Raw genomic sequence first — 17,345 nt, forward strand, 5'->3', positions numbered from 1 at the left:
AACTTGTGACATATTTTTTAGTTTTATAGTGATTAAAATTATAACACAATATAGACTGCTGTACCCTTTTTTGACATTTTTACCTATACTGTCTTTTTGTTTTGGTCACATATCGTGGTCAATACAATGTAATTTGATGCACCTGTCATACAAGTGAGAGGTTTACCAAGCTATAAAACAAGGTTTAATCAACCATGATATTCTACAGAAGAAAAGCCTGTATCCTGTCAGGAATGTGAAATTTGTTATCGATTCGTTTGATGTGTTTGAGATTTTGGTTGTGATTTGATTAAGGAATTTCCGTTTTGATTTTCCGCGCCGTTCAGTACTTTTGTGATTATACTTTTTTCGGGTTTGTTGTACTATCTGGGTCGAAACTTCAACCAGCAGTGGCTTCGAGTGGTTGACAAAAACTCACCAAAAATACTGTATGATGTTTGGGTGTTTTTTTTTTGTCGTTGGGCTAGCTTCTATCTTTAAGGTGTATAGTATTATACGTTTCCATGTACTTCTTTGAAGAAATACATGTGTTAAGAGAGTCAGGAACATGCAATTTTCTGAGACGAAATGTGGTCCTCGCGTATAAAATCTTATCTATGCATCTATAATGAGTTATTGAACCCTCAGTAGAAATAGCGACAAACATTATGCCTACCCATATTAAAATGAGCATAGAGAATGACAGGAAGGAATTATATCGATTCTTATAGGACAAAAACGGTAAATGTAACGGTCGAATCGTACGAAAATTAAATGTTTAGTTGTTCCGGTTCCTCCCCGTGAATTATACACATTACATTTTTCATATTTGAAAACTAATAGTAGGTTAACGGATATCAAACAACAATATACTGATTTTGTCAGTTTTAATTGTTTTCCACTTTTTAAATTTATCTTGAAGTTCATTAATTTTGTTAAATTTTGTTACGTAATCTCTATCAATTATTGATGGAGCAAGAACATTCACATGAATATACAGAGATACGCATAATACAAATTCTCGGGATGACAGCATTTGTAACTATAATATCAGGTTTAGAAGTAACTACAACTACATTACATATGAATAAAATATGTATAGTTTTTATTAATGAAACGTTTCAATCATAAAGTATTACAGTGTTACAGGTTTTCAAATTTTGGATTCGGAAACAAGTTTGGAAAACTTACATAAATCCGTCTCCCCAGTGTTGTCATTCTAGACATGAGCTACACATTCCCTTGGTTCCTTAGAATCTGCGTCCTCGTCACACGTTTTACAAATTTACATTTAATTTGGATTCTTTTGTTTAAATTACATCAAAGTGGACATTTTGGACAGATATCCATACATATATTCATGGTATTTCTTTATTAGTCATAACTTTTTTTTACCTATACTGTCTTTTTGTTTTGTTCACATATCGTGGTCAATACAATGTAATTTGATGCACCTGTCATACAAGTGAGAGGTTTACCAAGCTATAAAACAAGGTTTAATCAACCATATTCTACAGAAGAAAAGCCTGTATCCTGTCAGGAATGTGAAATTTGTTATCGATTCGTTTGATGTGTTTGAGATTTTGGTTGTGCAATTTGATTAAGGACTTTCCGTTTTGATTTTCCTCGGAGTTCAGTACTTTTGTGATTATACTTTTTTCGGGTTTGTTGTACTATCTGGGTCGAAACTTCAACCAGCAGTGGCTTCGAGTGGTTGAAAAAACTCACCTAAAATACCGTATGATGTTTGGTTTTTTTTTGTCGTTAGGCTAGCTTCTATCTTAAAGGTGTATACGTTTCCATGTACTTCTTTGAAGAAATACATGTGTTAAGGGAGTCAGGAACATGTAATTTTTTTAGATGAAATGTGGTTCTCGCGTATAAAATCTTATCTCTGCATCTATAATGAGTTATTGAACCCTCAGTAGAAATAGCGACAAACATTATGCCTACCCATATTAAAATGAGCATAGAGAATGACAGGAAGGAATTATATCGATTCTTATAGGACAAAAACGGTAAATGTAACGGTCGAATCGTACGAAAATTAAATGTTTAGTTGTTCCGGTTCCTCCCCGTGAATTATACACATTACATTCTTCATATTTGAAAACTAATAGTAGGTTAACGGATATTAAACAACAATATACTGATTTTGTCAGTTTTAATTGTTTTCCACTTTTTAAATTTATCTTGAAGTTCATTAATTTTGTTAAATTTTTTTACGTAATCTCTTGAAATTATTAATGGAGCAAGAACATTCATGTATACAGAAATACGCATAACACAAATTTTCGGGATAAAAGCATTTGTAACTATAATATCAGGCTTAGAAGTAACTTCAACTACATTACATATGAATAAAATATGTATAGTTTTTATCAATGAAACGTTTCAACCATACAGTATTACAGTGTTAAAGGTTTTCAAATTTTGGATTCGGAAACAAAATTAGAAAACTTACATAAATCCGTCTCACCAGTCTTGCCATTATTGACATGAGCTACACATTCCCTTCGTTCCTTAGAATCTGCGTCCTCGTCACACGTTTTACTAATTTACATTCAATTTGGATTCTTTTGTTTAAATTACATCCAAGTGGACATTTTGGACAGATATCCATACATATATTCATGATATTTCTTTATTAGTCATAACCAGAGTTCATTAAATGATCCATAGGCATAATAAGCTGAGAAGGCAAATTCCAGTGGCGAGTCCTGCCATTTTTAAAAGGGGGATTAAAACCAGGATTTAGAGGAGGTCAAACCGCATGTCGCCATTCAAAAGTATTGATCGTCTTGAAAAGCTGGTTCTAATCCTTAGAAACCCCATGGATTTGCCACTGAATTCTGGTTTATACTCAACAAGATCTTTGTGATAATAAAAATCTCATCTAACTGGTTAAGCAGCAATTTCACTCACATAAATCATTTAAGCAAAAAGGTCACCATTGCCCTTTGAACTCTTCTTTAAAAAGGTTAAACACTAACTTATGTGCAAACGGTGTTTATTTTTGGCAAACAATTCTCCGGTTTTTTTTTCTTCGTGTTCTTGTTACATGAACTTTTTCATGAACTTATATATCGTTGAACTTGAGAAGTTGTCTTTTTGACAAATTCCCCGTTTCCATTCTCAACTTCATTATATACATAGAAAAAAGATAACCTAAGGATATCTTGTGAACCTTAATTTACTGACGTTTTTATGGTAAGAATATAAAGTACATGTATATCAATAGCAAAATTTCGATAGAGCCGCCATATAGCAAAATTAATACTTACACATAGTATAGTTAGTATATCAGTCCGAGCTGAATCATAAAAAAATGTTATTTTAGAAAAATCAGAGAAATAAATTTGCAGTGCAATTGAAAAATCAGGGACTTTGTAAAATCCTTGGAATGTTTAGTGATTTTGTAAATTCACTAACACTTTCATCAGTCTTTTAGTAAAATATCTGAAATTGTTAGTGTAAGGGTCTGGATCTCATACAATCATTGAAATATTGCTAGGGATCAATTTTATAAATCCCTGACTGCAATTGCAAGTTTAAACTTGTTATTAGATGTTTGTTTTCTTGATAACAGTGTAGATACTATTCTGTACGCGATTTTCGAAGCGATGATTTCCAATTGGCTAACAGGCCGGTTTTGCCTACAGTGACTTTTCTCATCATTTGTTTATTCCTATATCTGTAAAGTTCTTTGAACATCTTCAAGGTAAGTAAAGCATCATAAATATGAGTAACTGTAACAAAAACATGCATTAGAATATAAAATATACGTGTGCATCCCACCAACTTGATAGAAAAGTGAATTCGATGGACAATTTTGCTCTATAGTACAAAGCAAATAATCTTTTATTGCAAATATTTGCATCAGTTTACAGTTAAATATTTACTGTTTCAATATACTTTTTGTATTTACGTAGAATATTTGTATTTTCCATAAAAAATATGTTTTCCTTGAGAATCCTAAAATAAATTACTGTACGATCAGTCTATAACTGGCTGTCTTCTGGAAGCAATTTCAGATTTTTTGACTTTATGACCAGTCGTGATTTTGACAGAAAACAAAACGGCAATTTGAAGGTATACATACTTGTCTATGTGATATTATGAACTGTCCAAGGATCTATAACGTGTAGTTTCTTTTATCAGACAAATTACACATATATTCCTGATGTTTTTTGTAGACGGCAAAATAATTGTTTTTTTGTTCCGTCAGTCTTATTTAAAATCAAATGCCTTAAAATCAATACACGATTCGCTTGTGGACTTTGTATTCGTGTGCCGTTGCAGTTATCTGTTAAGCTATTACATTTTCGAAAAAAAAAATAAGAGGTGCACAATTGAATTAAATGAGAAAGAATTTGAAAAAGATTCATTAAGTTATGACAAGTGTCTGAAAGTAGTTGTGTATATAAAATAGGTACGCCAAATATAATAATAAGGCTATGGCAAAGTGCGTATTTTAGATATAGTAACATCAAAAATATGTTTACCAAAAATTCGAAATAGATCCATTATGCATTAATTGATTAAAAAAGGAGCTATTTCAGAAAACTTTGATAATTGGTTAAGGAGGTGTTGGTATTACCTGTTGGGTGCCCCCATATATTAATGCAACGTTAACTCTGTATCTTATATAAGAAACCTCATACAAGATTTTTACTAATTTATAAAGGTTTAAAATAGACCGTGCATATCACAGTCATTATCATTTATGATAAGGAATCCGAGAAAGAAAGATTAATTAATAGTTACTGTATACATGTATCAGTGACGGATAAAGAAAAAAGGATTCGGCGCTTTGAAACCCTTTTTTAACTATCAATGCTAACAACATAGAAAACTAAAGAATGAGCAACACGAACCCCACTAAAATACTTGGGTTGATCTCTCTCAGGTGCTCCGGAAGGGTAAGCAGATCCTGCTCCATATGTGGCACCCGTCGTGTTGCTCATGTTATTACAAATCCGATGCACTTTTTTTCATTCCTCTATAAGGTGCCGAAATAAACAAAAACACAATACAATACAAAAAAAATCCGGATATTCCAGTATAACAAATACTTCCCATATAATTTGCTAAAATCCGATTGTGTATATCTGAATGTTATCATGTTTCAATTACTCCTTAAAGGCAAAAAAAAGCAAAATTGAAGTGTCGAGGAATACCTGTATTTTTTTCATAACTTTACACATACAATTCACGTGTTATCCCATCTAAAGCTAAGGCTTTAAATTGAAGTTCACATGAATACGGATTCAATGAGGTCGAATTATTCACTTGCAAGTGAATAATTCACGATCAATTATTTTTTTTAGCTTATTTGACAAAATTGAACCATACTGGCTGCTAAAAGCGAATTATTATTTTAAAATTTGTATTTCATTAATGATTTAGCAGAAAAAGGAAAAAAAATAGATTTTTATATATCTCGTAGCTACAATGTAGTGCATTTCAATGTAAAATAATTTTATTGGTGTTAAAATTTCTTCAAAATGTTAAATACATATACTGAAAGGAAAGACAATATGCTGTGTTATTTAATAACTCTTTTATGATGTATATACATCTTAACGTTATGCAATTACACAGAACACAGAACATTTACACACGGTGTCTAGTACTAAACACGTGACTACAATGTATAAACAACCAAATCGAAAACATATGCATATTCTGTGTACTTTCCACTCGGTCATACGGTCGTTTGATGAATTTGTATAGCATGCTTGTATTGTCCAATGAAGCTCAAATGAAAGGTAATAACTTGGGGAAGTCACCACTGAAATGCTTTTGTTGGAAGTTATGTCCTTTCGGGAATTGTTAGGGTTCAAAGTTGCTGTGTCGAAGAAAAATATGTGTACAACCTATGTTAATATTCTTCATATAATCCTCGCCAAAACCGTACGGTAAAGTTCGTCACTTGACACGGTTCAAATGAAACGTAATAATTCAGGAAAAGCCCAACTAAATGGTTCTTTTTGGGAGCTAGGCACATTTGGTTCAAAGTTGCTGTTAAGACAAATAAAGTAATAAGTTGGAAAATGTCCAACTGTTATGTATTCATTTTATGAACTTTTAGCCAATTTGTGAACTCTGGGTTTCACAGTACAGTTGCTGTTTTAAAAGCAATTACGTGTACACACCCAACATTATTTCGGTAAGCAGCGCCAGCTCCATACGATAAAAATGAAAGTTAATAACGTGGGAAAGACCCCACTTGATTTTTTGTTTTCATTAAACCCATTTTGGAATGGTTGGGGTTCAAAGTTGTTCTTTAAATGAAATAAAATCTGTGAACACAAACCATTCTTCTGGTAAGCCTTGATAGCTTCGAATCCGTACGGCAAAGTTCGACACCATACATGGCTAAAAAAAATTATAACATCGGAAAAGCCCCATGAAATGTTTTTTTGGGGAAAGGTAGTCCCATTCGTGAATTGTTGGGGTTGGAAGTTGCTGTTTATAAAAAAAAATCCGTGTACACATCCTACCGTATTTCGGTAAGCCTGGCAAGCTCCGTAGGCCAAATTTCGCCGGTTGACATACATGTAGCTCAAATGAGAGGTAATCACTTAGGGAAGGTCCCATTTGAATGTTTTTTTGTTTTGTATTTTGTTGTTTTTTGTTTGTTTTGTTTTGGGTTTTTTAAAAGGGGGGGGGAGTTGGGCCCATTTTGGAATAGTTTGGGTTCAAAGTTTATCTTTAAATAATAATAAAAATAAATACGTTAACACATGGTAATTAGCCTGGAAGTTCCGTACGGCAAAGTTCGCCACCGGACATCGCTTAATTGAAAGGTTGTAATTTAGGGAAGGCTCAACTGAAATATTATTTAGGGAGTTAGGCCCATTCTGGAATTGTCGGGGTTCAAAGTTGTTGTTTTAAAGACAATACAGGGTACACACATTACATTATTCGGTAAGCCTTGGTTGCTAATTACGGCAAGGTTCGCCACCGGTTATGGCTCAAATTAAAAATAAACATTTGGGAAAGGCCCTACTAAAATGTTTTTTGGGAGTTAGGTCCATGAAGAAATTATTGGGGTTCAAAGTTGCTGTTAAGAAAAAAAATAGATTTGATACATATATCTATGCTGTATGTAATGCGTATCGACCTACATTGTAAGCCTTCATCTGTTGTGTATCAGCCATTTGTTTTTTTTTCAAATCACCTTTTTAAGAGTAGAAAAAAAAACGTAAACCAAACTTGACAGAAAAATTATATGGAAAGGCTTTTATCACCACGTTTCTTTCGAATATACGAGTGGGTTAATCATGCTCAAATTCTTTCTAAAAACAAAACTAAACCGTTTGTAGTGAAATCAAAAGAATTTTGAAATTCAGGTATAAAATTGTATGAAAAAATGTTGGCATACGTTGAATAATTTGTTACAGATTAATTGTTATAAAAACATAAATTTATTAGGGGTAATCAATTTACAACCAGTTTAAACCTACCGTTAAAGTATTATACTCAATATATAGTCTTTTCCAAGTACAAGAGAAAAATATGTGTGGGGTCTCTTTTTCATAGATATAGGACATCAATAATTTGAAAATTAAGCAAAACAACGTTCGATGCTACAACGAAAACATATGTAAAGCTTAGTTTTTGTGAACCTCCCTATAAAATACTTTTTACAGTTAAAATTATACACGAGTTTTCACTCGTAAATAATATTTTTGAAAAAAAAAGCAAATTTCAAATCTTTTTATTTTTTTTATTTTTAACACTTTAATACTGTCTTAACAATGTATTGATGATTTTCCTAATTTTGCAAAACTTCACAATATTATAAGATAGAACAATCACCTAAACACTCGGTGTTTTAAATATCCCTTAAAAAAAGGAATGTCACGTGTTACATAATATCATCCTATTTTCATCCTCTCTTCTTGCTTCCGTCTTTTCCACCTTTTTGTTTCTTGCCATTTGCGCGGTCTTGATCTTTCTGCTTTCTACTTTGTCCTTTTTCATGTTTGCCTTTGGTGCTTGGTCTCTTGCCTTTTGTGTGTTCGCTACCTGCCTTTTTCTTTCCTCTTCTTGACAAACCCCTTACCACTGCCCTTGCCACGTGTCCCCAAATTGCATGAGCTCCAGGCAATAAGAGACCGGAGTTTTGTGATATCATTTCTTGTCCAGTCCATACCGAATTGATGAGATTGTTAACATCACTACAGAAGGCAAAAATTACAATTAAAACAACAATTTTCTGATAAAGCTTCATTGTCTTTTTAGGTGGCAAATATGTTTCTTTTGTAGCTTGGTCAGTTCCTAAAAAAGTTAATCATGTAATTAACCTCAAGCATAATATAAGTAATGTCTTACAATTATACGTATATGTATTTCAATTCAATTCAATATTTTATTTGTATGTGAAGTGATTGGATAATAAGATATTTAATGAAAAACCCGAACAAAGCATCTTTCTGGATTTAATTTAAAATTTATCAGAATCATGCTAACCAAAATAATTTGAAAGTCAAATGGATAGCTAATAAAATAGGCAAATTATATATATATATATATTATTTGGTGTCACGATATCACAGTAGCATGGGTTCGAATCCAGGCGAGGGAAGAACCAAAAATTTGCGAAAGCACATTTACAGGTCTAACATTGTTGGGTTGATGTTTAGACGAGTTGTATATACATTATGTACACAGCCATGTATCACCATCATTGATGGCGATCCGATGGATACATCTGTTGTAGGGTTGTCACTGACTCAGACGTACTTATGAATATAATTATTTTCTGTGACTGTATCTTACATTAATTTGTAGGATCCTTTACTATAGATAATTTAGCTGATCTGTAACAATAACATCTTCATGCCTTATATATCATGTACTGTAGTACGCCGCTAGATTAAAACTGACGTGGAAAGGTAACATATGGCCACCGAAAGCTCTTATTTTGAGAGCCCAGGTGGTCGTGTGGTCTAGCGGGACGGCTGCAGTGCAGGCGATTTGGTGTCACGATATCACAGTAGCATGGGTTCGAATCCCGGCGAGGGAAGAACCAAAAATTTGCGAAAGCACATTTACAGGTCTAACATTGTTGGGTTGATGTTTAGACGAGTTATATATATATATATATATAATGACCAGTTTATTGTTATTTTTTTTTTTAGATATCTTCGAAGTTACTGAGTCCTTGCTTATAGGTTTCGTGTCTTTTTAAATGTTCCATCGCTTTTCTCAGATAAGGCATACATGCTTTTCTTCTTCTGATTTCTCTGTTTGTAAGCTTTGATATCTGTTTTTTTCTCTTTTTATTAAGTGAAATTGCATTCACTCATTCTAATTAAATTTTAAAATTCGTTTCAAAGAATTGGCAAGATTCAGTTAAAATGTTCTATTAAAATTTACTTATATTACAATATTATTATGATATACAAACAATATTGCTACTTTCATTCAGTCATCTTTTTTCTGTTCTAATGAAAGATTACCTACAACAATACAATAGATCTCATAAAATGCATACATACCTATAAATTTACAGATCTTTTTCTCGTATATCACAATACCATGCAACGCATTGTCCAGTTATTGCATTACAAATTGACCATTACTATATATAATTTTGATCTTCAAAAAATTACCTTACCTTGTATTCGTTTTTTCAGTCGCTCTGCTTGTTTCTATGTGAATGAATGACATAATACATAAATAAATTTTAAACCCTATATTTATATACACTAATCTGTTGTTTACATCCTGTATCTTGTGGTTTTAGTGTGCTGATGTTGCACCTATGTTTGGAAAATCCCTTTACGTCATTTATTATAATGACATAGATAAATACTATCACGTGTTCTTGGAAATTTTACGGCTGGAAAATTTCCGAAAATAAAGTTTTCACTTTTTAATATCATATATATAAACAAAAATATACATTGTCGGAAAATATAAATTTACTTGTAAGACCTAATTTGATTTCCTTTTTCGTAGCGGGAAAACGCCAATTGTATGTACTGTAACAGGTATTGTTTGTTTCGGGCAATTTGCACTTTAAAGATTCATCTTTTTTTTAGATAAACATATAATTTAAACGCGGACCGCGAAAAAGTCATACCCCCAAAAATGAACTTTTACACAAAACGAAATATTTATTAACATTATACTGTTGAAGGTGTTTTAAATATGCGTATACAAATTAAATTATATTATGTCACACTTTCAAACATGCATCACCATTATTATTTTGATTGCATATATCATGTACATGTACCGTTGTCATGGTAATTTAACATGACCTATGCTATATTTGTTTTACAATTTATACAGGAAGTAATGATATGAAAACGTTTCAGATTGCTTTTTTTTTGTATCGTGTTTAGTTTTATTGTTTTTTTTCACGTTGTATCTATGTAACAAATGTATTATTTCATATATGAAATAGTTTTAATTTGGAGACTATGGTGAATCCTGCACTCAAAATAATAACAATAATAACTGTAATGACTTGTTATGTCATGTTATGTGTCCTTCATTGGTTCAATGTACATTTGTTTACAATGACAACGGTACATTTACATAATATACAAACAATAAATAGTCCGAAAAAGACATGCAAACGATAATATCATTTGTTATGTTAAATTAGTGAGAACATTATAGTTTAATAATTACACCAAGGCTTATTGGAAAATTTATGGGATATTCAAATTCGTAAATATGAAAGTCATGAATATAAAAAAGAAGATGTGGTATGATCGCCAATTAGACGACTATCCACAAGAGACCAAAATGACACAGATATTAACAGCTATAGGTCACCGTACGGCCTTCAACAATTTTGGCTTATTATTGTCATGTTTTTCTCTAATTTTAAGGCTGCTATTAGTTTTTGTTTCTAACTTATTTGAATGACAACTTAAAAGGTTTACTGTCACAACTTATTTGAATATCAGCAGAATAACTAAAGCATACTGTATAGATTTGTCCTAACAGCAGACATGATAGACACGGATTATAATTACGTTTTCGTAAAACAGTCTGATACATTATAAAAAAAACATAAAATTTATTATGGTATTTTTATTGCATGTTTTTTTTTTAAACCACAATCGTATTTGTATAATCTGAAGATGGACAAACCTTTTTTTCTGATTTTGTTTGTCAATATTGTCCATTTATATTGCGCCGTGTTATTTAGTGTTTTTAGTACTAAACACGTGACTGAAATATACATATAGAAATACATATTTTTTCTGTATTTTCCATTTGGTCATTCTGTCACATGGTGCAATTATAGGTAATCCCAATGGTTCATTCCCTCTATTCCCACTTTTTATAAATCTGGTAAGAAAAGGTAAAATTTCATGTGGGAATAGAAGGAAAACTTGTGCAAACAAAGGATTATACTGTACAAACATTTTTTAATCAACTGTTAATTGACCAGTGTTTTTCTTTCTTATTAGAACAGGTAATAAGTTATTTTTGCATCTGTATGAATTCTGTTTTTTAAATAAAATAAATAACTAAGTAAAGTTAACAGTTTTCACCCATTATTTTATATCTTTGATTATTGGTCCAAGTAATTATTATACTTTTATTCCACATCTTAAGCCAACAGGAATCACCAAAGAATTAAATTATCGTTTATTTAAAGTTACTTTGGAGTTTGAGAAATATTTATTTTGGATGACCGGCAGATACAATGTATCCTTATTTCTTAAATTTTGAACTTTGAACATGAAATCTCCAATAGACACTGGAAGATGGCAAAACATAGAAAGAGAAAACAAACAATGTGTATTGTGTAATTCAGATGCCATTGATGGTGAATACCATTATATTTTTAATTGTTTAGCTTTCGATAATTGTAGAAAACAATGTATTGCATTTTACAATAGAAATAGAACAAACACATTGAAATCTTATGGCTTAATGAATTCTCCAAAATGTACAGAACTGAACGAACTTTGTAAACTTACTAAGGAGATCAATAACAAATTGAACTTTTCTGGGTGAACAATTGTGAATGCCTCTATTTACTTTCGTACATTTTTTATTTATGTAATAATTGTATTGAATTATGTATAATTATCTCTATACCTTTCTGTAATTTGGTTTGTGAGAATAAAGATATATATATATATAAGATTATACTTGGTTACAGGGTTTCCCCTGGGTCAATTATTTTTTCGCCACTTCTTTCGTCAAAACAATATATTTTTCGCCACTTTATTTTTTTTTCGCCAAGTAATACAAATATAATTTTTTTCGCCAAGTAATACAAATATATTTTTCTTTTAAAATTTTCCTTTTTCTTCAGTCCCCCCCTCCCCACACACACACTAAGCATCTTATCACTTGGAATTGATACCTCGTGTACGGTGTAGTCATTACATTGAAGGGTTACTCTCGTGCCAACCTTTTGAATAGATTTCTAATTACAAATTCAAATGTTTAAAAATAAATCTAACTCTAATCTATGTATCATAAATTTTCTCTATTTTTAAGTATTTATTTAAGGAAAAAAGAAACATATTACAAATAAACAAGGTTTATTTATAGGTTAGACTATACTTGGTCATGTTTTATGAAGATTTAAGCCCAAGGCGAAGCCGAGGGCTTAAATCTTCATAAAACATGACCAAGTATTGTCTGACCAATTTAGAACATATTCACACTTTCGAGTGACCTTACAAAATTATCCTTTCCCATTGTTATATTGAAACCTAAATAAAAGTTCACTTTTTATAATGAACTAAATATAAAAGTTAACATAGGTAATGATCATTTCAAAGGATGAAATGAAATAGCACTGACATAGTTTGTGAAGGATAAATCGTTTTTCTTCTGCTTCAGGTAAAGTTTAATACTTATATATCTTTAGATTTTTTAATTTTAAAAAAACAACACAATATTATAAAAATCCCCTTTTTGATAAATATAAAACTCTCTGTATTTTCAGACCATTCAGCATTAAATTCTTACTTTTTATTGATAAATTCAAATGTATTGTGTTTCTCCGAAAACTATCCTTTGCTTTATATATCAGCAGTCTGACATTGTGTTTTTTTTTAAAGAAAAAGAAAAATAATTCCCTCAAATGTAAGGTATACAAATTAAATAAATATTTTATTTATCCTAACCCTTTTTTTTTGTGTATTCCATATATGTGTACCATTAGAAAATGCATAAAATTTCCCAAAATTCAAAATGTATTATTTCAATCTTTGCTCTTTCATCTTTAATCAGTAGGCTATTTTCCCAAGAAAATGCCTTAGGGGATTGTACACTTTGTTGGTGCAGTTATTAAGAGTTCACTTCCATAATTAACTGACAATGAAAAGTCATTCATGTATAGCATTTCATAGTGCATGGAAAGCCATGTACTATGAAAAATAGAGGGGGGAAATCTGACTTTTCATTGGACGAGAAGGGGTGAGTATGTTCTAAATACCTATATGGAGTTATTTTCTTTCAGAACGTCAGGTCATTCTTTTTCAGAATCAACCCGGACGATACCATGTTTCAATGGTATATGCTCCAAGGCATAAAATAATGACCTGTGTAAGGTCATTATTTTCCTTGATAAACATGCAATCTATGATTTACTTCAAAATTTTATTCGTCTTATAGTTTTTTGTTGCCGATTTGGAAATTTATTTTTCTAAAGTTCAACCGATGATAGATGTAAAAGAAACCGTCATTGTAGTCCCGCAATTTAATTTTAGAAACAAATAACGTGAAGTTTTGTTGATTTATCGCTATATAATAAAGAAACATTATCATAGATGTCAGATGAATTTTAATGTAGACTTTCATAAAACAAATCCAGATTTAACATATTCGTGTGTAAGATTTTGAAAATCTTATTGAGTCAAACTGAATAGGTTGATTGATTTTTGGTTGCTTGCTTAACGTCTAGTGGCAAATATTTCATGCATGTTCAGAACGATACACACTGAATTGGAAATCATACTGTGACCTACATGTATTTATATTCGTCTTCGTGTCAGTTTTTATCTTTTTAAAATTTATGTTTACCTTTTACTCTATTAAATGATCAAATAATAAAATAATCTTATATTCTATTGAATAATATTAACGTAACTCACGAAAGGGTCGGGTGCGGAGAGTATATAATTTTATCCTGAATATCTTTTAATAAAATGTATTGCTATTCGAAAGACAATCTTTCTGAATTTTTCATTCGATTCAAGTAAAATGGTTAAATAAATAACAACTTTTCCGCGATAGAAATAACATAACAAATAGAAAAAAAAACATACCCCTCCCCCTTTTTCATAAGCTAAGTGGTACAATAAATAACTTACAATGGGTCTTGTATTTGTCATACACCGTTATCGGATGGTAACAATACATTTGTGTCTTACTTCATGCAGTAACAGTAATATTTTTATTGTGTATGGATAACAATTTTTAAAAGGTTCATATCTAAATTATTTAGTGAGTTTTATTTCACATTTTAAATGAGCCGCAGGGCGTATTAAAACCTGAACGCATTAGAAAGGAATATCCCACTTTAGTGTTGTCGGTAAAAAAGGATACTAATTTTTACAAATCTTTATAAAATTAATATTTGTTTACGGTATATAAGTCAGATAATGCATATTTTAAGGTTTTTCTTGTCGTAGAACCCACCTCGGGGTGTCAGGATTGTTCAAAGAAAGACCTGCCTCCGGTCGGTCTTTCATTTGATCAATCCTGACTCCGGTCGGTCTTTCATTTGATCAATCCTGACACCCCTCGGTGTGTTCTACGACAAGAAAAACCTTAAAATATGCATTATCTATAACATAATACCTAAACAGTGTACCAAATATGTTATGTTTAAAAAAAATTACAGGTAAATCTTAGGTGAAATTCTAATTAACGCTGACTGTTATAAAAACAAATTATTTATCGAAACATCTATTGTTATTTGCAAGTGGGAATAGAAGGAATAGTATTTTTTAAAAGTGGGAATAGGAGGAAGACACCATCCCAATTTTTCAAAAAATCATCAGATTGACTCTCGAATAGTCAACCATGCAGGCAAGTATAATACTATTTGTTTGAATACTTCTTTTTATACTTCAATATTCGATTCAATCTACCCTCATTTCCCGTGGCATTACAAATTATCCGATTTAAATATATCGCATGTTAAGGAGGGGTATTTGCGAAAAATACCAGTCGAGAGAATGTTAAGTTTCGCGTGCCGTAAGGCGAGTGAAATTCATTCTCAAGACTTGTATTTTTCGTAAATACCCCTCAAGAACATTCGATATTTGTTTAATTACACCGAATGTTAATGTTCAAAAACGCTTTGAGGATCGTGACGTTACAAGCGTCCAGTCGGATAGAGTATTTTTTGGCAAATACCACGGCAGAGAGGGTAAAAAAGGCATATCCTTTTGGCAAATACCCCGCCGGCGTTAAAAAATGAACGATATTCATTTAATAACAGTAAATTGGTAAAAAATACACTGGCTATTAGCCAATCAAAATCCAGGATTCTTACATAAGATGCTCGCGAGGGTAAAAAAGGAATATCCAAAATGGCATTTGAGGCATATTCACCGGCAGTGGTGAAAAACAGGCAGATTCGTTTGAAATGAGGAAAAAGTGTTAGAATATGCGAAAAAAACATTGGCTATCAGCCAATCAAAAGCTGGCATTCTTATATAAGGTGTAATTATAATAAATATTTCAATTTCAAAATTCGACATTTTTTGAAAATGACCCATATGCGTGAAGAATTATTTTGATACATACGTGTTACAAGGTACATTGTTAATGTATGAGCGTAGACGTACAAACTACAAGCACATTGTATGTAAGTTAATCAATGTGTGAGTTGATTTTTTTGAACAAGTTGAAAACAAACCATTTCAAACGTAATAACTTCTCAAATCATAGCATTGTACAGATATGTTCTTTACAATTAAGGGAGCTATCCATTTGATTTTTATACGGGGCGCGGGAGTTGTGATTATATTTAAAATTTAGGATAGACAGGAATTTTGAGTAAAAAAACCCAGGATGAGACACTTTGCCAAAAAAAAAGACAGGATGTCAATAAATGTATTTTAGGAAAGTCAGGATAAACTATAAAAAAATAAGGTGTAACCGAATATAGAGAAAAGGGACAATACAGAGATTCCAACTAAAATAACAAGACAACATTTTTCATCCTAGCTCCCCCTTTCCAAATAAAAGTCGAATGGTAGCTCCTGAAGTAATGTCTATAACACAGCAGGATGGATCACATTTTATTGTGATGTAACCACATTTGTTGAATAACAAATTTATCTGCGTATTTTTTTTAAAATGTAAAAATAAATCGTACACACGTGTTATTAATAAGATGAATAATAAAATGTATCTTGTTTTGATCATGTTGATAGAAATGTCATAATAAATTATATTACCGACAACAATGGCCTGCAATGATGACTGATTCAAAATAATGCTAGCCTTGACCTTTCTGAAACGGCAATTTCAGTTTTAAAAATAAAACATCTCCCAAATAATTGATAAGGCACATTTTCATTCAATTTCATAGAAATCATAGAGTCTCTTTTAAAATGTATTGTTTACCTTTTGAAAAGTTAGGCGTGTGTCACATTATGCCAAATTTCCAGACTGATTAATGATTGATTTCGGACGGGTTAAGGCGAAGAGTTTTTGAAATAAATTTGCGTATAAAGAATAGGTGTTTCGGAAGAAATACAACAACAAAAAGTTTATACAGCCAGCGGTCTCATTGGTTTTCAAATCCGCAGCAAACCAAACAAAAGTAGAATTAAAACACCCTGATATTTGTACCAACTTTTACGTGTACCATTAAGCTGCTTGTAGATCGAAGATATTACTCCCTTGAATTTATCAAGCTGTATGTATGATGTAAACGATGAATTTCATTTATAATGACCAATATTGTACATCAATTGCACCTGACGTAGCGGACGTACGTTGAAACTGGGATATATATATCAGACAGGCTTATCTCCCGTTCACCAGCAAAAATCTAGTGAAATACCGAAGAAAAGTACAAGTGTGTGGCTTTTCTATACGTCTTTTGGTGCCAGTAACCTGCATGTTTATCAAAGCATTGTCTCACTTGTTCTTTTTAGCTGCATACAGACTGAAGATTTGTCTTCACGTAAAAGTATTATTGTCAGTCTTACTTTTTAATCATTTTGTGTTCTTTGACATAATCAATTGGGTTAGCGAGATCCAAAATAAACAATCAGCAAAATGTCAACGAAAAGACAATCAGTATGTAGAAACAAGTTTAATTAGTAGGACTGGTGCATTTTTATCACAAAGAACAGGAAAAAGAAAGCCAACTAACCTCAAATATAAAATATATTTGTAAA

At 31.5% G+C, this 17,345-nt stretch overlaps 1 long non-coding RNA gene across 1 annotated transcript; it reads right to left on the reverse strand.

Moving 5' to 3' along the window:
- Window positions 1-7,693: 7,693 nt before the first annotated feature.
- On the reverse strand, window positions 7,694-9,767 carry LOC134687336 (uncharacterized). The gene is made up of 2 exons (XR_010101761.1): window positions 9,611-9,767; window positions 7,694-8,268 (listed from the first exon to the last, which is right to left on the reverse strand). It is a non-coding gene; the product is annotated as an uncharacterized LOC134687336 (long non-coding RNA).
- Between the last annotated feature and the right edge of the window lie 7,578 nt (window positions 9,768-17,345).

Source organism: Mytilus trossulus, chromosome 10 (genome assembly GCF_036588685.1).
Source record: "Mytilus trossulus isolate FHL-02 chromosome 10, PNRI_Mtr1.1.1.hap1, whole genome shotgun sequence".
Taxonomy (NCBI): domain Eukaryota; kingdom Metazoa; phylum Mollusca; class Bivalvia; order Mytilida; family Mytilidae; genus Mytilus; species Mytilus trossulus.